Source organism: Aphelocoma coerulescens, chromosome 1 (genome assembly GCF_041296385.1).
Source record: "Aphelocoma coerulescens isolate FSJ_1873_10779 chromosome 1, UR_Acoe_1.0, whole genome shotgun sequence".
NCBI lineage: Eukaryota > Metazoa > Chordata > Aves > Passeriformes > Corvidae > Aphelocoma > Aphelocoma coerulescens.
The window spans coordinates 20,669,461-20,695,037 of NC_091013.1; the positions used below are offsets into that span (position 1 = coordinate 20,669,461).

Consider the following 25,577-nt stretch of genomic DNA (forward strand, 5'->3'; position numbering starts at 1 on the left):
CTTGTTGGAAGGTGGAGAGGGAAGGAAGAAGGATGGAGGGAAATAATTTGTTTTTGAAGAATGCCTGCAGAAACTTCTAAGCAACCACTAAAGTAAAGGCTTATTTCTAGGTTATTCTTCTGCATTCACACTGCTAAATATTTTATAGAGAAACTTCGCATTTAAAATCAATACAAAGAATTAAGGGTGAGAAATTTCTGTCTTATAAAAACTACCTCAACTGCCAACTTCAGATACTGATTTATCTTTCTTTCAACTTTTCCTCTCCATGTTCTATATCCAGGATTTAAATAGCAAAGAAAAATTCACACACAGCGTATCCAGTAATGCAATCCAAGTTGTACAACACTATCACACATATTATCTGCCTTTTCAACCATCCTCCCTCCTTTACATGCTGTAAATGGCCAAGAGGGGTGAGGCAGTTTCTTCACCATTTCAGACTTTCCTGGCTTTCCGTGGGTGAAGAATGAACAACACAAAAAGACAGAGAATCACATTTCTGGTGGCAGCAACATGAAGTCCTACACAGCCCTAATATAAATAGCCAAGTCTATAGATTAAAAGGCAATGCTAAGAGGAAAGCTTTTTAACCTATTTTTTGAAAAAGCTAAACAGCCTAGAAACTAAGATGAACTAAAAAATCCTTGGGGAGTCAAGAGACAGACATGACATAATCTAAGGTTTTCAAAAAAAAATTCAGTTAAATACTTCTCAGGAAGGATTTTAATATATTAGGACACAGCTATTAGTTAGCTCAGATTAAATAAAAAAAGCACTCCCTCGCTTTAAAAAAATCAAGATACAGAGAACTGAAGCCTTAAATCCATACATACAGAGTTTGAGAAGCTTTTAAAGGTTTTAATCCCTAGACAAGAATCACTTTATCAGAGAATAAAATGATTCTACATTTTTGGCCTTCCCTCTGAGAAGGGGAAGCTAGGGGTGATCAGAAGGGTTGAAGGTGATGTCAATCATATGCTTGCTATTACAGAAATACTATGAAAGCTGCTGAACACCAGTAGGATTTTGGGTACCTACAGGCTTGAGGGCCACAGGCTGGAGGGGATCTCAGGAGGTCTCTAGTCCTACCCCCTGCCCAAAGAAGGGCCAGCTCTGAGGCCAGATCAAGCTGCTCATGGCTTGCAGCCTTCAGAGCTTGAAACCCTCCACAGACAGGGATGGCAAAGACTCTTGGGGTGACCTCACTCCCCACGGGAACACCTCGGAAAAAGCTTTTCCTTAAACCCAGTCTAAACCTGTTGCAACTTGTACTTCTTGTCTCTCGCCCTCCCAGCCTGCGCCGCTGTGACGGGCCCGGCTCCATCTCCTCAAGGACTTCCTGTGGGTGCTCAGAGGCTGCCAGGTGCCTCCAAAGCCATCCCTTCTCCAGGCTGCCCTTCTCCCCCACTCCCTCCTCACAGTGTGAGTGCTCCAGCCCCACTGCCTTGGGTCCTCCCAAGCACCTTCCAGCTTGTCCACATCGTTCCTGTGTCAGGTGACAAAACCAGACACAGTATCTGAATGCGGTCTGATGAGTCACACAGACAGGGACAATCCCTTCCCTTGATCACCTGGCTGCACTCCCACTCCCACTGCCCAGATTATTTGTTTCTTCTAGTTCAGACAAAAAGAAATGACACCAGGATTATAAAGAGGCAAAACCTCCATATGGCTTTAAAATGACCATCAGTACCAGCATGAATTCAAGGGAAGCAATTTTTCCAAACTGGAACAATCTTACTCATTATCCTCTTTACTAATTTTATTTGGAAAAAGAAATTTTATTTGGAAAAGACATGCAGGAAGGTAGATAGGGTAACACTCCGTACTGTCATGCCTATTAGATCTTCTAAGAATACTGTAACCAAGTGGGTATTTCCATCATCCAGCCCCTGGAACATAATTCTCAAAGACTAGTTAGCTATGAAATTCCCTCTGCAAGGAATGGGGAGAGTTATGTGCCTGTTTCAAAGATTTATGTGTTTTCCTGTAGACGTGGATTAGACACTTGTCTGAGACTGGGATTCATTGCTTCAAATTTCCGCTCCAAATCCAGGCTCCAATTTGTATTTTTGGCTGTGGAGAACTGACTCAGAATTTTTATTTGAAAAAAAAAAAAAAAAGGAGAAAGGTGGAAGTGGTATAACAGATTTAAGAGACTGAAGATTAAAGTATTCACTTAAGAATTAGCAGGTTCAAACTTGCATTTTCCAGCTCCCAGAAGAGCACACTTTACACCTGGTTACACGTTGCTGAAACAAAACCACTATGGAGCAAAAAATGAGAGACTTGCAAGGAATGGGAAAAGCAGCAAGGATCTGTTACCGCTCTTAATTAATAAACCACGTGTTTATTGCAAGTATCTGGTTACTGAATCATGAACCATACACATTTCAATATTTTTCACGTCAATGAAAAATTGATTCAAGAATGAGCATTTGTCCAAAGATAAATTTTCTTTCATTTTTTTCCACTCTTCAGCACTCTTTTTTACATATATTTTACATTTCCTTATTAAGAGAAGATAAAATTGGTCTCTTCTTATTTCTACAGAAACTCAAGGGCCTTTGTAGTATTATGCAAGGAGCAGACATCAACATCTATATTTAAGCATGACATATTATAAGCTTGTATTATCATTTATAATTTGACTCCGTTTTAACTATTTGGACTGTAAAGCTCCACAGTGAGTCTTTGCCTCAGGCAATTTTTTTTTTTCTGGGAGGCATAAGCAAAAATAGTTCCGTCGTTTCAGAGTGAAGGGGGGGAAAACCCAATTTTGCCAATATTTATACAGTTGCAATGTTTCAATGAGAATCTCCAGTGCCTCTGTATTTGCAGGGACTTGACATCTGGCAGAGAGGCTGCTCTCATGGCAAAGAGCCTTTGTTGTCACACTGAAAATGTGAAAATTTGACTAAAATAAAGCCTTCTGAAAATACTACTTGTATACACGTTGCATAGGTTTGTTAGAGGCTGTAATTCAATTATCAAAATATTTTCCTTGTATTAACTTTGCTTCCTACTCAGGAAGGCAGTGCTGTCTCTGACAAAGGCTCCTATCTCTGACAAGGGATCAGAGTCTTTTTACACAAGGGAAAGAAGACACAGGCTGATGCACAGGAAAGGGTGAGGGATGGGACAAGGACTGGGAAGGGCATCATGGCTACAGGCTTGTGGACAGCTGAGATGGTAGTCTCAGGTGTCTCATCTCACTCCAGATAGCAGAGAATAGTTTCTTCCCAACAAGTATTTCAGAGGAAAAAAATATTATAATCAAAATATAATTTTAAAATTTCTCTGCTGCTCTTCAAGCTAATTTTTATCAGTCATTTATTCCTGCAGATCTAGACTGGATGATCTTTAATGCCCTGTAGCTCTATTTATTTACATCTTACTTTTATTATTTTTATGAGTCAAGGATTTTTCTCCTAAGCACTTGATTATAAGACTTAGCTAGTTTAGGGAATTATTTTTTAAAAAATTGAAAAGTATAATTTAAAAAACAGAGTAAGATTTTTTCCCCTCTCCCATTTTTTTTTTCTCAGTTAAGCACAGACTTTAATAGCATAGCTGTTTGCTTATAAGGACCTATATTTTACTTGGATCAAATTTAATTTGAAAATTGCTGAAATTTTTAGCTATTAATAAACTGCTAATATTTAGTCAAGTCCTTCAACCATAAGAAATGCACACAAACACTGTTCAATGCATACTTATTCTCAGGGAGTTTATTCAAAGACAGAAAAGAAACAAAATTTGTCCTTGCCCATGACACTTTTAACATGGCTCTGCTGTCAGTGAGCAATATTTTGGTACTATAAACTAGAAAAAGGCCGTCAAATAAAATCCATCAGCAAAGAGCCATCACTTAAGTTTTTACTGACTACCAACCTGTAGTGCTGACCAGGAGCTTGAGAAAAGGGATATTCTAAACCCTAATGCCTGCAAAGAAAACCATAAGACTCATAATGATGCAAGAATTTATTTCTTTCTCTTCTTTTAATAGATACCTCAAAATTTAACCTGATGTTTATGAATGTTTCCAGTTCCTTAGGTCCAGAAGACCACACCAAACACACTGATGAAGATGATCCTCCTTCCAATCAAAAACCTTGTGAAAGCAATCTTAAAAACAGAGAAGGTTTCACCTATTCTACATTTCATACTAATACATCACTTTTACCTGATTGGGTAATAGCTTTTTGTTCTCTTCAGGAAAAGGAAAAAAATACTGGAAAAAAGGAAAAAATGAAAATACTATCACAGATATTTCCTAAAGAAATTTTCCTTTTTAGCTGCTAACACTTTAAGCCCTAAACTATGCACAAGCTTTCCATGATTATTGAAAATGCAAAATACCCTGTAAGACATGTAGTTACTAAAATGCAATGGAGACCTGTTAAACAAACAACTTTAAATTGTTTTACTTTATGTGAGCTAGCTAGTAAGAGAATTATAGTGAATCTGTTCTAAAATTATACTCTCAGCTTTCTTATTTTAAAACCTGACACGGACACTCCGATACAGCATTTATCAAACACCCAGATCAAGCAACTTAAGATATTTTTGGGGGAGGGCAGGGGTAATAATTTAGGCACATTTCACTGACAAAGAAAACTGCTTATAATTAGTAATAAAATTTGCATTCCTTTTGGAAGGGTTACAATATAAAATGTAGCAAAATCAAATAAAACAATAGGGGGTGTTTGTATAAAATCGGTAATGATAACCATAGTCTAAGAAAAGTATAGTTTTATACACACGCAAATGCCAATTTTCACATTAAGAGATTAATCTTCCACCTCAGGAGTTAACAGTGTCATCATTAATGACTTTTTATTGTTCTGTATTTTCAAAGAATTCTTAAAATATTAACAAATATGTCTTAAATGTTTCTATGTAGGTTCTGGTGTTACACAGAGGCTCTCAGGATGTGTCATCAACAGTCAAACCATTATGGTCATAAGGCACCACATCCATTCCCTTTCAAAGTGAAGGACCACACTGCATTTGTGACATAATGTGAATATAAATATAAAGCATGTTTCACAAATTCACATCTCAAGCCTCTCTGATCATTTCAACTGTTAGTAACAAGAACAAAATAATTTCTACTGTTCCTCAAAAAGCAAAACTAACAACAGCCTTTCTAGGCTCACCTCAAACTAGGCCACCTGCCTAATAATGCCAGTGTGTAAGAACAGCTCTTAATGCTTCTGACACAACGTATTGAAAAAAGATCAGAAACCTTCACCCATGTGTCAGCTGCTCACTTGCCCCCTCAATCCTGCTTTAACTGAGCTTTCAGCTCCTCCTGGTTCTGTCTTGGTTACAGCAGCAGCAATCAGCAGAGCTGCATCCATCCTCTCTACTGAACTTCCACAAAGCACCTCTTAATTCGTGCAGATGGTGGCTGACATGCTCATAGTGATGGTTCAAGTGCTCAGTCATCTTCAGATGGCTGACCTCTTGGCTGAGTTGCATATTTTTTACTATAAAAATAAAGGAGAAGTGCAGGAAAGAAAAGCCTGTCAAAGTTAAATGAATTCTTTGAGCATGGAGGTAGAAGTAAATAACAAACAAATCACTGACTTAAAATGAGTTATTATGAGTCCAATAGCACTATGAATGCATGCACAGTGTTGTTGTTACCTCATCACTAAGTATGGTCCAGTTCTTCATATTATTAAATTTGCAAAATATTCTGTAAAATGCATAAAGTCACTAAGATGCAATGGATATCTATTATTATCAAATGAAATGCTTAAAATTACTTTAATTCATGTGAGCTAACCAGTCAGAGAACAATATCATGTCTCAACTCTTATAATCATTTTTCTAAGCAAATACTCTGTTGCAGCAGGTTTATTTCTAAATTGGGGCAATTGGCTTATCTAAAGTGAAATTATAACTTTAATTTTTTACAAGGATCCTTTTTGCTTATAAAGACACTTTTATTTAAGTTTTGTGCTTATATCAAGTAATTTAAAAGCCAGTTGCTAAAATGCCTCTGAAGTGAAGCTGGAGGGGTAAACCCTTTACCCTTGATGACTACATTCACTAATCCATATGACACAGAACCATATAACACAAATTACCCCAGAGACATAACACATCATCAAGTACCTTACAGCAGGAATGTTAAAATTAAAGTTGCAAAGGCTACAAACCAATACAGCCTCTCCTGCCACCTGTTGCTGGAGACACTTTCTCTCCTGCAAAGGCAAAACCCATTCCCTGAGCTGCTCCCTGGAACCAACCAGCTGCACCTGAGACGAGACATTGTGAACCTCCACATGGGGCAAGGTCTGAGGCAAGCTTGAACTGTGGGGCTTAAATTCAGGAGACTGATGGCAAATTGCACGGTGAGAGAGCTGATGGGCAGGACTGAGCACATGGATGTGCATCCTGGGGACGTGGAAGAACTTCAATGACAGGGCAAGGATGCAGGCACAATGAAGAAGGAAGAGGCTGCCAGGCTGTGGGATGTAGCCCAGTGAAACTGTGGTGGATGAGAATGCCAGCTGAAGAGAGGCTCCATTCTGAGAGCAGAGAAATGCTTTCCTACTTAATTCCTGCTGTTTAATTGCACCCTCTAATGGTATTTAGGAAACACCATTTACTTTGATTACAGGTGAGGTTATAAAACAGGAAAGTTGCACAATTGCTTCTGTTTCAAGTCGGTATTCTGAAGATTTCACAAGTCCTGGAACACCCACACTACATTCTCTCACTTGAAACCACTCAATGGAGCTCAAAAAACCTGGGAAAAAACCCAGCTTCGATTTCCCCTTCCCCTCCAAGATCACACATGAATGAAGACTTGTATTCAAGTGGAATAAATGTGTTACATTTTTTTCACCAGTGGAACTGGTGCCTGTAACTATATCTCTTACATAAAATGACATTTTTGTCATTCAAGAAATCATCCATATTCTTTAGGTATAAGCAGAATACTCACTCACGTCACTTTCAGAAGTAAGGGATTACACAGAGAAGAATGAAAAACTACAGTGTAGGTATTCGCAAGACAAGATCTGAAACATAACTAACATTAAATATGAAAACACTATTCTGAAGATTTTGCCTTCATTCAGATAGAGCATCAAACTATCCTTGTACGAAGAAAGAACAGATTCTTCCATACTAAATCCTCTTATACCTCTTGAAAAATAGAAAAAAATCCAAGTTTCTCATGGTACTGAGTATATCTTGTATATTCTTCCACATTCAAAAGAAGTGCATCATTCCTCTTTATACAATTATAATAAAAAAAGAACCAAACAGGAGACCAAAGAGCTGTGAGCACATCCAAATCTTGTGTTAATTCAGAAATCAAACTCCCTCTGAAGTCTCCAGCTGTTCCTATTTCCCAAAGATCAGATTAAATTTTGGCTGAGTCTGGCATAAGTAAACAAAATTTGCTAGTGCAGGCACTGGGGACACAATGACATGGCTCTTTCAAATCTCCAATCTTGATCCAAGTTTAGCCAAAAGTGTGAAGGAAAACACAGATGTAAGTTAGTTTTTGCTCAAATAATGGGGCACAGCAGAATTTGGTCTGTACACACCATTCTGCTGGTAGGTAACACAAGTGACAGAACAAGCCATTGGAGGACTCACAATCTATTTAACAGAATAGCATCCAGGTCATTCAGACCATGTATTAGTCTTCAAGATAAAATGGCAGTTTTGAGGTCAGAAATGTATGGCTCAGTGTTAAACCAGACCAGGGACGTGGATTACAGCTATTCTCTTAATAGTGTCTCCCAGGCTTCCTAACAGCATTTAAAATAGTGCCTGGACTGCCTGATGTGGCTGGAGAACACAGCTTTATCTTTCATATCCATTAACAATAAAAACCAGAGACAGACTTGTCACAGGTTACAGTGTTCAGGTTGAGGGCATCTACAGAAGTCATTTAGGTATGATAACCTCATTTAAACTGTGCTCAGAAGCTGCTATTGTGACACCCATGACACATTAAACACTTGTCAGGAAATCAGTCATCATTAATATCTCTATTTCTTCTGCTGCATAGAAAGGCTGAAATTGAGTTTCATTGTTTATAGATATGTCTGTAGTTTCAGAATCATTCTTTCTTGATTGAGCTGGAAAAAAAAAAAAAACCTGACCAATGTTGCCTAGATTTAAGTTGTATGTCCTGCCTTCCTGTAGCTCAATTAAAAAAATTCAGTCCTGCTTTGTAAACCACCTTCACACAAGATCATTACATAAACTATTTGGAGATAGCTGAATAAGGCTGACCAGCATGTGGTCAGCTTTTTTCTGTCTGATAAATTGACATAACCTCATCTAAAAACTTTTAAAAAACCCCTTTAAAAATGAAAAAAAAAAAAAAAATTAGATATGAGTTATACTCTACTATTTCTTGTAGTCTTTTTCAGATATACCAAACCTGAAATCTTAAAATATTAAGAATAATCTTAACATTTCCACTGCCTGCACCAAACCAGTTCACACAGACTCCTACAGGGTATTCAGAAACTGTGTGGTTGAAAGTCTCCTTGTGGATTTCATTCCATGAGATACCAGGCCATTCCCAAGGATGAAAATAAGCCTGGTTATTTCCCAACAAGTTTGACATTGTTTTGCTGTTTCCTGAATGAGTGTATCAGTCCTTGGCCACCACACAAATCATCCAGTCAGGACAGGCTATTTTTATCGTTCCCAGATGGTCTTTATGTACTTTCATGCATGACATGAGCTTCGCAGGATACAACCACTCTGTCGACCTTGGTGCATGTGAAACTGTTTTCTCCAAGTAAAGAAAGGTAGGAGCTGTGTCGTACACATGGGTACATCTATTCATAGCTATGTCATGCACTTCAGCTAGCACTGCATCATTTCATTTTCACAATGTACCTTGAAATTTGTCATTGGCAGGAGTTCAATTTGTGTCATAAAAAACACACTGTCTCCAGTTTCAGTTCAATCTAGTTATCTGCTGCTTCCAAAGGGAAATGTGACAAGGCATTTGCATTCAGGAGTCGAACAGTACTTTTGACCCCAGCTCTATTTTCACAGCAAACACTCAGCCATTATCACCCATTTCTGAAATTATATTGGAGATACTATTGACACTCAGCATCTGAATAAACTCTTCCAAAAAATTCCCTTGAGGCTGTCTTCACATAGTCCTGGAAGTAGTGAGAAAAAAGTCCACACTCAAATATTTGACCTCAGCATTATTAAAACTACCTGACTGAAACATTACAATCAAATACCTCCAGATAAGCCAATAAAAAACATGAATTATATTCCTTTTTGAGGATAACCAGCTACTAATATAGGTTGCTGCTTAGCAAAATGGGTAACTTACCCATTGTACAGCAATTCCTGTAAGTGGACATACATGGTGTTAGTAGATACAATAAAAGCAATTTTGACACCACTAAGATGCTCGTAGCCTCTGAAGGCTCCTTCCACAGTAAAGTACAGCAAAACACAGCTGTAGTTTGGGAAACCAAGAGAAGGTGAAGCCCATGGTACAGAAGTAAAGAGTTTATCCGCCCAAGAATATCACATTGGGAAAGAACCTGAGGTGTCCCTAGTGCTTCAACTGCCCTGTTTGGCTCATTACTGTGTAGCTCCAGGCCATAACTGAAACCAAACTACACATCAACGAGGGGCAGTGACACATGACAGAAAACGCCTGGGGACTTGGACTTGTAACTTAGGCAGCAAATAACAACTTCTGTAAAACAGCTATTCCAGGAACTTGCTAGACTGGTTTTCATATTCTGCTCCTGTTCTGGGCATTACATCAACTTACAACTCCTCAAAGAGAATTTGTTGTTGTTGATGATGATGATGAATGGCATGCTCATTTCAAATACTTTTATATATGGAAGATGAGAAACATTTTATGGAGCTTGAAACATAACAGAAAAGTGACAGTACACATCAAGCCATGGGACACAAAAAAAAGATGGAACATGCTTTTTTTCTCTCCCTTGGAACAACTTTATAACTTTAGTACACTGCTGTTGCAAAATTCACTAAAGAACATTGTTTTCTGTCTCTATTAGGGACTCATGGGAAAACTGCTCTGTCTGAAGTTCAAATTACATCTTCCAGTATTAAACTCCTTGGTCTATACTTTGACAGAGAATTGACATTTTCCTTCACTGTGTTCAAAACCCTACAGTTTTAAAAGCATATCTGGTACTTGATACAGTCATGCATTAATCCCTCTGACCTCAAAATCAAAGAAAACAAATGCCCCATAACATATTAAAGAGAAAATGCCACTCCTAGATAGCTGAACTGTGCCTGTAAACTATTACTGGAACCACAGACACTTTCCTGTTTGGTTGGCTTAGCTACAGATACCAGGACTGAAAGCAGAATGAAGTCCCCAGGTACGTACTCGCTCGGCACACCCTGGCTTACAACCTGGTAGGAGATGTGGGTCTCACTCCAAGTTCAGGGCAAAACTTTGGCCCTTCTCCTCAGCTTTGGGCAGGGAAGGACGCTGGTGTGTGGAAGCAAGCCTTCAGTCCATTCTGGCTGGGGACTGGCATCCCCAGGGGCCCCTGGTGTCACTCCTCAGCTGCTGAGTCTGAGCACTACAATAGGTGCTACCTTACTGTAAACAGCACCAACGGACAAAACCAAATGGATAAAAATCAGGATGTCTGATTCTGAAGTCTGGTTCAACTGCAGATTTGTTTTTTAACCTGGATTTACATCTGGAAAGGTATGTTTTATCAGCTTCAGTCAGCTCTAGGTAAGCTGGCTCTGGTTGGTGAAAGATGACAGGCAAGTGTCATCTGGCAGCCCTGAGGACTCCTGCCATGGCTTTGTCCACTACAGCACTGCTCCTGCCACTGAAAATGTCTCTGCTCAAGTGTGAATATGGTGCACAGGCAGCAATGCAGGTGTAAGTTGTATCTAATAATTAAAGAAAAAAACAGGGATACATTAAGAGATCTATACACACTCAATTATTTTTCTGAACTTAAGTAAAGAGAAATCCTTTTTTAGAAAAAAAAATCACTAGGGTTATACAATCACTCTTAAGCTATCACCTTAAATAATGTAGTTTGACCACACAACTGAGTCGGGCAGTAAATGAAATTCACAGTAAATCCAGAGTGCAATTACTTGTTAAAGTCTATTTATATGAGCTTAAAAATGTGTTGAAAAGAAACATATTTGTTTTCATGTCCTACACAATTCATCTTGCTCTAAAAGCCTGGAATATAACAAAATTTCGTAACAAGCCACCAGCACCCGGAGAGAAAAACAGTCTTATCCAGAGATAGCATCCTTTTCTACCAAGTCTTATGTTTGGTTTTGTACAATCTAAGCCATTTTTGTGCTAGAGAAAGAACCACCTGCAGTACTGAATACTGTAAATAAGACTGTCATTTGAGCACTGAAATGAAGAGAAAATGTTTCAAGCTTGTTTCATATTGTCCTATAATGAAGTGTGTTTTGTAATTCAAAATAATGAAAAAAAGGATGCAGTTTAGGCTGAAGACTGATTCCCAAAGATTACATTTGATTCTCAATTCCAACTCTGCAACCGTGGGAAATACAACTTAATCTTTTTACTTCGATCTCACTGTAAAGTGCTTTATAATAGTTCACTTAGGATTCATCCATCTCACCAGTGTTTCGTGGTAATTAGCTGGACAAAATACACAGAAAAAATGAAACAAAATCCCAGAATGATAAAGCAAACCTTATAAAAGGATATAAACTACACATATCTTCACTTTCAAAATTCTCTTCAAGATACTTCATCTTCACAATAAAAAACCCAGCCTTGACTTTGAATTCAAGGTTGATTGAATTTCGTCACAGTCTCAACCTTCCAGATCCTGCTAATTCAAATTATTAATTGGTAAATAGCCAGATAAAGCAGGGGAGGGGAAATCTAATCTGTGCATGTGTGTAGACAACCAAAAATTCCCTTTACAATTGCTTATCTCCATATTTCCTCTGTTCATCTTCCAGAAAAGCAACAAAGTAAGAGCAGAAGCACTGTCTTAGTAGACGAGAATAAAGTGCTGGAAGTATAATCCATCTTCCAGCAACTGCAGAAACACATATTCTTGCCTTTTTTTGCTCTCCTTGTTTTCACTGCTGGTATTAGTAGTAATTTTTTAACTGCTGCACAATATAGCAAGTCCCTCTGACAGGAGATGTAAAGCCAAAGCCTCTTTCCCCAAGAACTTTCAGTTAAAGCTCTTGACTAAACCCACTGGAGCTATTAAAGTAAAGGGTGAGACTTTATGGCTCTCAAGTGAAGCAGGGGCATGACAGTGATCCTGAGGTACTCAGAGAACCTCACTGCTTTCAGCTCTAAGGAAGGCACAGTTTACAAGGAAGAAGAGGAGGGATGCAGGGGGCTACATATAAGTGCACAAAAAATTGGTTTATTCACTTTCTAAGCTCACCCTTTCTTGTGTCACATCCCACAATTATTTTTGCTTTTTCTCATTTCTTTGTTATGTTTTAAAACTTCCCTATTTCTCCTTAGGGTTTGGGGTATTCAGAATGAAGGTTATCTTTATGCTGGGGTGGCTGAAACTTTGCAGCTTTCTATTTCCAAGACACAGTTGACTAAACTTGGCAACATTTACAGTATCTGCTGAAATCAATACCTGACTTCCTCTATCCCAAGTAGCACTAATTAGATAACTGACAGTAAAACAAAAGAAAAAAGAGAAAAAAAATGAAAAGATATGATGATCACTGTCATCTGCCTACTTTTGATGTCAGTCACTTTTTACTGCTACCATTGAAAGAGTGAATGGTTAAATCTGAAAATATTTGTAGCATAAAAAATATATACAAAAATTCATACTCCATTTTTACAGGTTATATAGGTAATAGAAGAGCTGGAGCTAAAAGCAGTATGCGAAATAATAATTTAGATTTGAAAAGACCTTTAAGATCATGAAGTCCAATACATGAAGTACAATAATGGTATTCATACACCTTGTAATTTGTTCCTTGCTGAAACCCCTGTGGACACCTGACAGCCAGAAGCTGGAAGCCTGGGGTCCCAGCTGTCACCACAGTGCAGGTGACCCCAGGAGGCTGCAGGACACTTATGGAAGGGTAGAACTCCACTGTGGGGAGCTCAGCTGTGGCTCGGCAGATTTATACAGCACTGTGGCCTTGCTGGCCAGGTTTTGCACTTCTTGCTGTAAGGCCTGCAAAGCCATTTGAACAAATGGTATCATGGACTTGGGATTTTACGTTGCTCTTCACTGTATTATTCCCATAGTCTGTGGGAATAAAATTGACTTCATGAAACCAAAGGTCAATCTGTTGCAGTTTTTTTTCTTGCACGTTACTGCTAATAAGAAGTTGTGTCAAAGTGAAATTAGCTCTAATTTGCAGGGACATTGCTTCAATATCCCTTTTTGCAGTGTTGTTGCTGTAGATACGACCAGCTGTATCTGACCAAAACTTATTCAGCCGTTTGTCTTTTTCACAGGGAAGGTGAGTTAGACCTGACTGTCTCTTATCAGCATGGGCTATGGCTAATAGTCAAAAATACAGCAAACACCCCCTTGTTACCATGTGCACCAGCACCAGTATTTGGGGGAGATACTCATATATGAAAGATACCTGAGCTAGAAGCTATGCTCTTACTTTCCAAAATGTGTATGCAAATTCAAAGCCATAATTTAGCCTTTAACGTAATCAAATACCCTTTAAACATGAGGGGAGTAATAGTTTGTTTCAATAGGCTTAACATTCATTTCGAATCTTTCAAAAAATAGTTCACCATTAAGCACAGCACACAGAAAACCATTTTGCAATTGCTCCACTTCCTCCCAATTCTTTATGTATTCAGAAATACTTCTACTGTCCTGCCATCTCCAAGAGGTAAGTAATTTCACTTGGAAAAAAGATGCACCCTGTCAACCGTTTCTCAAGCCCCAGCCTTCTGCAAAATCCAGTCCTATCTTACTACATACAGTAAGCAACCACATTTTGCTTTAAGTCTTGACCTCATCCTTTTACCTCTGTTTCAGCTTGGTGGGCCTAATTTAAGTAATGATTTACTAATTAGATGAAAAAGCATTAAAAATGCCTGCAAAACTAATCAGGAATCAAGTCCCAGTGACTACTGCACCTTCAATCACCTAATTTCCGTCGCTGCCAGATCAAAGGTATTGCAGATGGCACAGACTCAACAGCAGAACTCAAATGTGAGGACGGATTATTGACAATTGAATGCCACTGATGAGTAAAGCAAAACTAAAAATAACAGCTTTTCAAATGTGCAGGGGAAGCAAGAGGTTCATAAGAATTCTTCTAATAGCCCAGTTCTTTTCTGCTTCCAGGTCTGTTTAGTTCACATTCACTGTACTGATCTGGTGTAATACAACTGGGGATGGGGGAACATAGTATCAGTTGGTTTTATTCCAATACTGGGCTGAAAAGCCCATTAATTATGTGAGATTACACACCATCCGCAGGAAATGACTCTTGTTTTCGAGTGTTTGATTACTATGGGAAAAGAGTAACCGTGCTTTTAAAGCAATGCTGCAACAACTTCTTCTATATTGTCTATTATCCAGAAGGAAATGAGGTAATTCTACGAGCAGAATGTTAATTTTTATCTGCCATATTGGTTAAAAATACTACATGGTAATGAAAAGCTATTCTGCATTGTTCAAAACCAAACTAAGAGTGGCTAAGTTAACAGAACTGTTTAGATGACAAGGTACAGTATACGATAAATTGTCATTGGTTTTAGGCTGTTTTATGCCTAGTTTTTAGGCTCAGATAATACAAAATACAACATCAGGAAAACATGATCACAGATGTATGAATTTATCTGTTTCATCAGTTCAGTTCTAGTTTAAAGCAGTTTAAATGAGCTTTGATAATGAAAGGCGATGGGAGCAGATCAAATGGTGCAAGTGATTTGATTAGTTCCCTGCTAACCATCACGGGTAGATTTAATTTAGAACGGCAAGATCACGTCTGACTGTGGTAAACAGCTCTGCACCTGCCTTCTGAGGTCACACCTTCATAGGAGGGAGACTGAGATCTGCTGTATTTGCAAGGCTGTTAGGAAAATCACCCATTTTAAACTTCTGGTATCTTCCCAAGACAACAAAAAAGTTTTATAAAGAGAATGATGCAAGTTTCTAGAACACTAAGAAATCACACAATGAATAAAATCTGCTGCGTAAACTCTCTCCAAAGCCACTGAAAAGTATAATTAAAATTATGTAAACAAGCCCTGGGGCTGACTTTAGTAGTTAACCTGAGCAACTGGGACAAAGCCACAGCAAAAGCCATACACCTGAAAGATTTCATCAACAAATCTACTCCAGGAGTAAGAGACCTGCCACAGTACCAGAAATTGTATTTCCTCCATCCCTGTAAAAACAAGGCCACTCTTATTTTGCTCTCTCTTTCAAAGGGACATACAATTCTTCTGCTGCATAGCAACAATGGTTTAAATCAATATAAATGCAATCTCATTTGTCTCCAATATTCTTGGGTCAAAATATCAGGAACACAAAACATAATATAATGATGCAGACCATTACCTATCAGCGAGTTCTAAATGCTCACTCTCCTGTGAAATCCTAAACCAAACCTGACTTACGAGAAAACACATCCCAAGAGGCTGGACTCTAACAAAACTGACATACTCTTTATCCGAGCTGCTGTATGAAAGGCAAGAACATGCACTGATTACAGGGCAGCTGACCAAAGCAAGAAGAGAGCTCTGAGAGGCATGGCACCACAAAAACTTTGGGGAATGACTGAAATAATACCCACAAGATAAATGGAAACTCTGTGTAAGGAGATTTTGCAAATTCTCAAAACACGATTTTGATGAAAAAATTTAATATAGAGAAAGATGGTTAGTGTATGGGGAAAAAAATAGGGAGAAGAGTTGGAAAATTTGTATTTATACAAAACTGGTAATAGGCAGTAACAACAGGCTTAATACCAGGGCTTTTTTCCCTCATTTTTTTGGTTTTGGCTATAGCTAATCAAACATCTCTGGAGAAGAGAAATTCAGGGGATTCCCAGGCTTAGGCCGCCCAGTCAGGGCTGTCAGACCATTCCCTCCTCCTCTTTCACTTAACTTCCCTGACCCAAGTGCATCTACTGATATCATTCCTTGGAGCACAGTTTTTAGATTGATGGCACCACAAATAGCTTTGCTTCCTTGACTTTTGAAGCTCTGGCCTAGGGTTATTATTTTAAAAACCAATATAGGAATTGTTACTTTTCTTTTTTTTTAATGATCTTTGCATAATTTCAAACACCTACTTATGGGGAGAATTTTCACTTTTTGAGCTTGCAAACACTGTATATATTAACAGACTTCCAAAACATTATCTGATTAGGTTAAATTCAGAAGATTTGGGCTTACTCATAAGCAGATAATTTGCAAAGATCTATCAGTATCTAGAGAGAAATCAAACCTATGCATACATCACAAGGAAAACCAGCATCTCCAGTTTACTATTGAACAATGATTTATCAACTCAAATAGGTTAAAACAGAGTCATCCAACTATGATTAATAGCTTGACATAAAAGCTGTTTAAAGCTCTTTAAAAGAAGGGAATGAATAAAATATTGTAATGAAATAATTTATCTGGAAATGCTTGAGGCAATGTTTTGTGAAAACATGGCTGGAAAGACCTCATGTCATTTCAGATACCAAGTTTAAACTTAGTCATATTTTAACACCGCTGAATTTTTAACTCAAAAAATAAGGAATTTGCAAAAAAAAGTAATGAAACCAGAAGTGCAAAATGAGATTATTGTTCCAAAACCTGAAGTAATTTATTTTTAAACATGAGATTAATTTACATTTGAAGTCAAAGTTTGAAGCAAATTACTGAGCCTTAAATGACCACAGATATTTAGTATCTGTGTTCACGGAATGGAATCACGTGAGAAGCAAGAAGACACACTTGTTTAAGGCCATATTACAATCTTTATTCAGAAAGGTGCACTGCACCTTTCTTTTGTGCCAGTAAAATAATTTTTGCGTAATGATGCTCTATTTTTAATATAGAGGAAAAGATTAATCTCAATGTCAGCTCCTTGCTATACCTTGATCTTGAACAGTATTTCTGAACTGGCAGTCCAGAAACTGCCAATAACTACTATGGTAGGAATATTTCTTCATACAGGCTGCTGTTTTCCTAATATTGTCAGCTGCACTTAAGGGAACATATTCTAAACACACATTTTGAGATAAACCACTGAGAACATAAGGTTTCCTTGATGCATTTTGCAGTTGCAAGAGGCAAAACTGGTTGCTACAGTACCTTTGCTTGGTGGCAAAAGTACACTAAGAAGCTGTAAAATGCAACTGTAAATAAATTTTGAGTTCATGTTTTATGTATTATAAGTTTTTCATAATTGTCTATCCAGACAAAAGCATTACTAAATGTGTGATATACTACATACGTAGAAAATTAGAAGACTAAAGACACCTGATATACAGTGTAAACAGTTCAGCATAAAAGTTAAAGAATTATTTGAAGGCCAGTGACCTAAAGGGAAGTTTTAATTGTTTGGGCTTTTTCTAGCGTCTTACACAAAGCTAACCTCAGGTTTTGCTTGGCACTTTATAATTTAAGGAAGAGAGAAAATGTCTAGCCAGATTCCTGGACTCACTTCAATCAGTAAGAAAGATGCCAGAGGCCTCAAACCAGCTATTACTAAAAAGGACGAGTATACAGTACAAACTGTTCAAAGCATGGTGTCATTGCCATCGAGTTTACAGAGTTCTCTGAATCAGACTGGCCTTTTTTTCTGTGTTGCGGAGAAACAAAAATATCTTACACTTTTAAAATTAGTTTTACAATGTTGAATGTAATCATCCTTTAAACATACAAGCTAAAAAAAAATATTTTTTTCATCTATCAAGGAATGTAAAAATGATTAAGGTGAATCATTATATCCAGAAACCTTGATTACAGAGGGAACTAAGCAGGGACTAGAGAGAAATTATTCTACATTTCCTTGATCAGAGATATACAATCATGCTATAGATGAAGGCAGCCATGATTGATTATTCTGTTTATTGGGACTGCAAGCTAGTTAGATAAAAGAGAAATTAATTTGTGCATGCATCAGTTGAACTAAGCTTATTTAAACTGATTTCGGTTGATGATAAACACAATTCATGTTACAGACATTTGGGATGCTTGCTAAATCACACTGTAGCTCAGAGAGCAACCAATAAAAAAATGTTGACCATTTCAGATATAACAAAAATTGCAAACCCACTTTGTTCTATTACAAAGGAGGTGTTTGGGAGAGTGCCTTCCCTGTTCCCCGATTTTTTCTGAGTAGGTGCCATCTGCATTAACCCAATCTCCAGAGCCATTTATTAGAAGGAAATACAGCACCATACAACCCTGGGTAGCCATCTCACGTGTGAAGGTCTGAACACAGCAGAGATTAATCAAAAGCTATGGGCAAGTCAATAAAAGACTATTTTGAGACATACTGCACAAATGGTGGCACCAGTGTAAAACCAGGTGTGCTGCAGCTGTTTGCTCCTTACCTGGAGTTTACTGTCCCTGACAGCTGAACAAGAGCTAAAGACTGACTGGTCTCTCATTGCATTCTTTAAAGTTAGAACATCCTGGTCGTTTTTAGAGACTTCAGCAGGAGCTGGCTGGGAATGGACTTTGCACTAAAACAGTTCAGGGACTCAAGTGCTCTGCTTTTGCAGCTCAGGTATGGGCCCTGTGATACCTTAAATCACCTCAGCTTTTTCTGTGGTGATCACTCACTCTCCAAATATGCCATTACAACAATTTTACTAATCACTGTATTCACCTTTGTGAAAACAAACAAGCTTGGACCAAGGTCCTTGATTACAAAGCCAAGTGTGAACCTGTGACCTCAGTGTGTAAGTAAAAAACATCGTATCAGTGACATGTTTGCAAATCCATTTTGATTAATTATACCTGCAATATCTCCAGTTGACACCAAAGAACTACATCTTAACTCTCACCTCTACATTACATAAACTTTTGAGAAAAAATAATAATTTTATTTCTTTTCATTTATGGCATTTAGACTAGACAGTAAAATACCAGGTGAAAATGTTTACAGGCTGCTTGAAGATGGAATTTCTTCTGAAATTAACTGATGTTAAGCTGTAGATTGGGCACAAATTTTTAGCATGTACTATCTATATAACAGTATGTTTATCCATAAGTTATATTCATGTTTCATTAAATCAAAGCAGTTCAGATAGGAACAAGGTCATACAAAAATGTAAATGGAAATACAGGATCCTGTATATCTCCAAGGCTTAATTAACAACTTATTAAAAAAACAATTATATTACCTGTCCTGTTTCTGTGTGGGATGGCTACATGAGACATTCAGATTATTCAGGAGCATGTTTAACTAGACTGCCTGTAGTAATTCCATTTCTACACCATAATGTGGTAAAATAATTCAGTTTAAAATAAAAGCTTTGTTTGAATCAACCTTTAAAAAGCGGAAAATCCTATTTGTCTTCAGAGGAAAACTGTCCTAGCTCTGTTTGGGAAGCACCTTATTTACTGCACATACACAGTCCTTCAATACAGACAGGTTGCAGAAGGCACTGTGTCTCTGGAATGTGCTACACACAGTGCGTGCACGGTACCTGTCCAAGGAAACACCAAGAGTGCTGCAGCCTGAGCCGAATTCACTGATCTGGGCTTATTTCTGCAGTTCTGCCCAGACAAGTTAAACAGACTTTGCGTGGATGAAAAAGCACTCTTGACCTGTGTGAAGTCTTTGCTGGGCAAACTCATAGGAGCAGTTTTGGGCAAGGCAGAGCTCCACTTCCTCCTCCTTGTGGCATGGTGTTTACTCACGAAGGTATGAACCTTTCACTTCAGCTGGCACTCCAGGTGAACTAAATATATACTTATTAATGACTACAACAAAAATTGCCTTTTCCCACTTTGCATATGTATTATTAGCACTTTCAAGTGACTGGCACAGTGAATGTGGTATCATAATGTGCTCTACAAATCAAATAGAGTATGGGATTATCACAGCTGAGTCCTACAAAATCTGAGTTATGCCTTAAATAATCACCAGCTTAGTTTAAAAAGGATAAGGTATTTTGCCACCTCATTTTGAATGCTAGCATCCTCTTTACTATCATCAAAAACCTTCCTTGAAACCTTAGCTGTGTTAAAGAAAAAAGGTTTTTAAAAAAAAGCACAATAATTTTATTCCACTGTCAGTATTTTAAAACCATATTGTGTAAGAGAAAGGCTCAAAGCAAGCCTCTCAGAAGTTAGCCATGACTGGAAGAGTTGTTTCATCTCTCCACCACAATGTAAACTACACGAGTTCACGTTCTAGCTACATATACTTTTTTCTGACTTGGTTGATAGCCCAAAAAGTACTAATTAATATTTCATGAATAAAATCAGAGTTCAGTTAAACATGATTCACCAAGTAGCAAGAGAAGTACCAGGGATTATATAAACGAAGCTCTACTTGAGCCATGAAACAGCTGCAAATTTAAAGACTATTTATGTTATTCTAAAATATGCTTATTCAAAAAAATATTACTACAACAGTTCACTGTTTTTCAGTGAATAGATATGATACCATGAGACTTTTAAGAATAACCACTCTACGAACAGTGAATGCTGAGTAGTCAAGGAGAATAGCTCATGTGTACACCCACAGGTGCAATATTATTTGATGACAACACTTGAAAAACAATGTTAAAAAAATCAATACAGAGTTTATTATTAAACCTGAGAATTATAAAGAATATTGCTTAAAAGCAGATCGATTTTTTAGCCCATAAATCTAACTGAGCAATAAAATTATTTGGTGGGATCAGGTGCCAACAGTAACTTTTGTTAACATACAAAGTCCCTGCGCCCTATGCCTGTGCAATATCACTTATAAAGTTCTAAATAAATCGAAACAATTAAAAACTAGTAATCATAAAAAAATCATAAAAGCTGTTACAGAACAGTATGCATGGGTGCATTATGGTACTTTTCAGAATCATGCATTGGCAAACAAACTTTTTGATTATACTTTCTCTTACTTTCTTTGTACAAAATGCAGTGTTCTTATGCAAAAGAAGATGTATTTTCTCAAAAAAAAATACCTTAGTGTTAACTTACGTATAATGGAACATTCTTCTCAATCACACCAAATGAATACTTTTGAAAAAATACTGTTCTGGAAACTTTTAAAAAAATAATAAATGTTTACGTATATTAATTTGTGCCTCTGCACTTCTGTCAACAGCCACAACTTGCACTACCACATTTCTTTTGTGACATTCCTAAACTGCACCTATTCCAAGCTCTTTGAACAACTGAAATCTGCTGATATGCTGATGCATTTGAAGTATCTTCCACTACATCCTATCCATCTTGTTCTTAAATTCAAAGTAACTAATTCATACAAGAAACATAAAACTAGAAAAAGGTGACCTGTTTCTTCCTAGGTATCATGTGCATACACTTACTTTTCCTACTTTCTCAAACTGAACTTCCCCAGCCTTTCAATTCTTGACATCTAATTTCGTCTCATCTTGCTTTTTACAAGGTTTTCTAGTCAAAATACTATAATGTGCATTCATACAACATATCACACACGATCCTGATAAAGCTGACCTCTTACATTGTCACACCTATCATACCAATAACAGTTATCAATAGTTATCACTCTAACTGCTGGGGAGATCTCCACTAAGAGCCAGACAAAGGATATAGAAGATGGTACTTTACACTACTAGCACCATTATTCTCAAAATTACTGATAATTCAGGATGTCAAGGTCTTGAACTCATGCAGGCAACATGCTAGTGGATCCCAGAAGGATATATTGCTGGCAATTTGACATAAAGCAAACCACCAAACCATATCAGAGAACTGAATGATCTGCTTAAGTATGTACTTGTAAAACATGAAAAGAACTATGAAGGATGTTCATGTGAGAGAAGTAAGCTAGAAATGCCATGCAGTCAGTAGTAACTCATCAGGCACTCCCAAATTTCACTGCCAGAATACATATTGAATGCACAGGCCCAGAGCGTAATTGTCATTTTGGTATTTTAAACAGTTTAGTTAATAGCAAGCATGGAAGTTCATTAGCCCAGTAAACTAGGGACAAATTTGCATTTGGGAGAAAGTACAAGGGTAAAAATGTGGAGAACTTTCCCTACCCCATTGCCACCAGGGACCAAAGGTAATGATTAAATAGTCCAAAAAAAGGCAACCTGTGGCAAAAAAATGATACTCCCAGTCTGGGTTAAGGTGTAATTAGCTTCAAATATAGATTACACTTTAAAACCCAATGAAATTAATTCTAATAGGAAAATCTGGGTAATTGAAACAGCACAAGATCTCCAGCTTGGTATTCATGTTTTAAAGGAATACAAACATGCTACACAAAAACCCCCAAACAATCAACATATATTTTCTTCTAAGTAGAAGAAAAGCATTTTTAGAGATAAGGAGGCCATTAGTAACGAAAACGAATCTTAAAAGAAAACTTTAAATTAGTACACTGCAATAATTTGTGCCTTAAGAGTCTTAAAAGTGTTTGTGAGAGGATCATTTCAATGATGCTAATTTTCAATACATTTTGGAGCACCAGAGAAATTCAGTAAGACTGCTAGCATTTTCTGCCAATACTTGAGGATGGTAAGCAGTATGATCTCAGTAATTATAGAGCTCTATGTCATCACTAATCTCAGGCAAAATAACCACCAAACTGATAAAGGATAAATTCGCTGGGAAATTACATGAACAAAACTAATGCCAGTCAACACCATTTTACAGAAACTTGCTAAATAAAACAGAGAATTTTATTTAATCATCTGATAAAGTTACAAATTACGGTCAGCAGACGTTATTCCATAAATGAAACACACAGACTTTCAAACGGCATTTACCTTACAGCCACACAAAACTCAGAGTAAGAAATTATTATCAGTATCATCAAATGTGATTAAGATATAGATATGAAAAAGTAGCTGTTAACAGGAAATAATAATCAAAAAAGTGTTCTACATTCCTCCAATAAAATCATCCAGTACTCACTCAACGCTATTTAAGAGTATCATCAATGATACAAAAGTAAGAGCCAAGTGGACTTATGCAGCAAGCAAGAAAGAAACAATGCAGGTAATACCCAGAAAACACTTGGAAAATACATACAATCTTAATGCCATAGAAACAACTCAGTACAAATGATGGTGAAGCCTGACAACAAAAGGGAATAATAAACGTCCCACGCATCTAAGCGCATAAGACCAGAGGTACTACTTTAGTTCACAGCATCAGTGGTACTGGAATAGTAGCTATATAGTCCCTGCATTGTTTTCTCAAAATGGCAAAGATCTTGTTCTTTCTCCATAATTCAACAAAAATGGGGAAGAATTCTGTACCTTCGTAAGATGTTACCCAGAACACCCCAAATGCTGCTATTAGCACAGAAACTCGTGTGGAAAGAGCACAGCAGCAATTTGAAAATGCTGCAGAGAACCAATGAATGTTACATGAACACAGAAACAGTCTCTGATACACTGCAGGAGAATAATACTGCTCAGGCCTGAAGTTAGAGCCCAGGCAGTAATGATGGTGGTGTAGGTACAGCAGCAAGACAGATCTTACTGCTGATGTGTTTTGGGGTTATTTCCTACCGCAGCAATTACTTAAGACCAAAGCCACTTAAAGAATTGCACAGTACTTCTTAGTTTTGCTTCTTCAATCCGCAGCTTAAAAACCAACCCTGAACAAGGCAGACTTTTTGTCAAATGCCTCAGTTTGAGAGAGCTGGACTGCTGTAGCCTTAAGTGACAACACTGGTAGAAGTCCATCATCACATATGTGCACAGGACCTGACTGCCTGGGTGACTTCACCAAGGAAAAACCTGACAGGACAAGGAATGGCGTGCTGGAGGTGAGCTCTTATTTGGCGATTCCTTGTGGCTTACCTGGTCGTGAGACCCTTGAGCTGCTGAATGCTGCTCCTCGCAGGCTGCTGTCAAGAGTCTGGGGGTTTGAGTTACCATGGAGATCACCGCATCTGACAGCTGAGAGGGCTGCAATGAGAGACAGAGGTACCCATCAAGCCAGTCATCAAGTCCATCACCTCATCAAAACACAAGCACCTGACTCCTTCTGCTTTTGTCATTCAGCAAGGTCTGAGTTCCCAGATTAGGAGTTTGGCTAAACTGTAAGGGGAAAAAACCCAACATCCATCACCAAAAGAATTAGAGAGGTGAGGGCAATCCCCAGTGACACACAGCATTTGAGCACTTTGCAAAGCCATGCACTTTTTCAGGAGCTGGAAGGATCCTAATATACCATCAGCTTGGCTCAACAATTTTCAGCCTCTCTGGTCAAGTATAACAGCAGCAAGCAATTCACCCAGAACCACTGCTGAGCACAGGACTGAAATGCCAGTGCACTGCCTCAAAACGGTGGGACACACAAAGTGCTCTCTAAGCAAGCTTCTAGTGGGAACTGATTGAGCATCACCTCTGTGCAAGAAATAAGTAGGCAAAAGAAATCACCTTCTTGAATGTTTTTGGAGCAAGGCTGAAAGCAAGCATTTATGAAAATCGAACATGAAAGACAGCCTGGCATTCTTCTGCAATAATAAACCTGTTTGCAGACTTTTCCACGCCTGCCAAAAAGCATGATGAGTAAAGCCTTATTTTGTATTTCCTCTGCCATTTGAGCACCACGTATATTAACTAGTTTCCTATTCTTTCATTTCAATCCTTAAGTCTTATGCTCCATTTTTGTCTACATAATTTAATAATTAAATGATTTAAAGTGAAATGAGATATTCATTGGAGACTTTTAAAATTAATTATCCTCTTCCACACAAATGTCTGACAGCTTTTAAAACTGTTGTCCTGGTTTTCTCTGGGATAGAGTTCATTTTCTTCCTAGTAGCTGGTACAGTGCTGTGTTTTGCATTCAGTATGAGAGTGATGTTGATAATACAGTGATGTTTTAGTTGTTGCTGAGCTGTGCTTATGCTGAGTCAGGACTTTTCAGTTTCCTGTGCTCTGCCAGTGAGCAGGTGCACAAGAAGCTGCTGGGAGCATGGCTGGGACAGCTGACCTGGTCTGGCCAATCCATGCCATACAATGTCATGCCCAGTACATGAACTGAGGGGAGCTGGCTGGGAAGGACTGTTCACCGCTAGGGGATGGGCTGGGCATCAGTCAGCAGGTGGTGAGCAATTGTATTGTGCACCACTTGTCCTTTTTGGGTTTTATTTCTCTCTCTTGTTTTCTTATCTCCCTTTTAATCATTATCATCTTTAGTAATATTATAATTATTATTATATTATACTTATTAATTACTTTTTTCCATTATTAAACTCATCTTAACCTATGGGTTTTACTTTTTTCCAAGACTCCTTCCCATCCCACTGGGTTGGGTAGGGGGATGGATCAAGTGGCCATGTGGTACTTACCAGCTGAAGTTAAACCACAACAACTATACATTAAGAATCATTTTAAGAAATAATCAATTTAACAGATAACATATTTAAACACATCATCAGGAAATG

General features: G+C 37.8%; 1 protein-coding gene across 3 annotated transcripts in view; it reads right to left on the reverse strand.

Annotated features, from left to right (window-relative positions):
- Nucleotides 1-25,577, reverse strand: part of TBL1X (transducin beta like 1 X-linked) — a 193,084-nt gene that overhangs the window by 64,223 nt on the left and 103,284 nt on the right. For all 3 annotated transcript variants that reach the window (XM_069003856.1, XM_069003841.1, XM_069003848.1), the window contains one exon: nt 23,983-24,090. The gene's annotated coding sequence lies outside the window, so the exon portion shown is untranslated. The remainder of the gene's footprint in view (nt 1-23,982; nt 24,091-25,577) is intronic.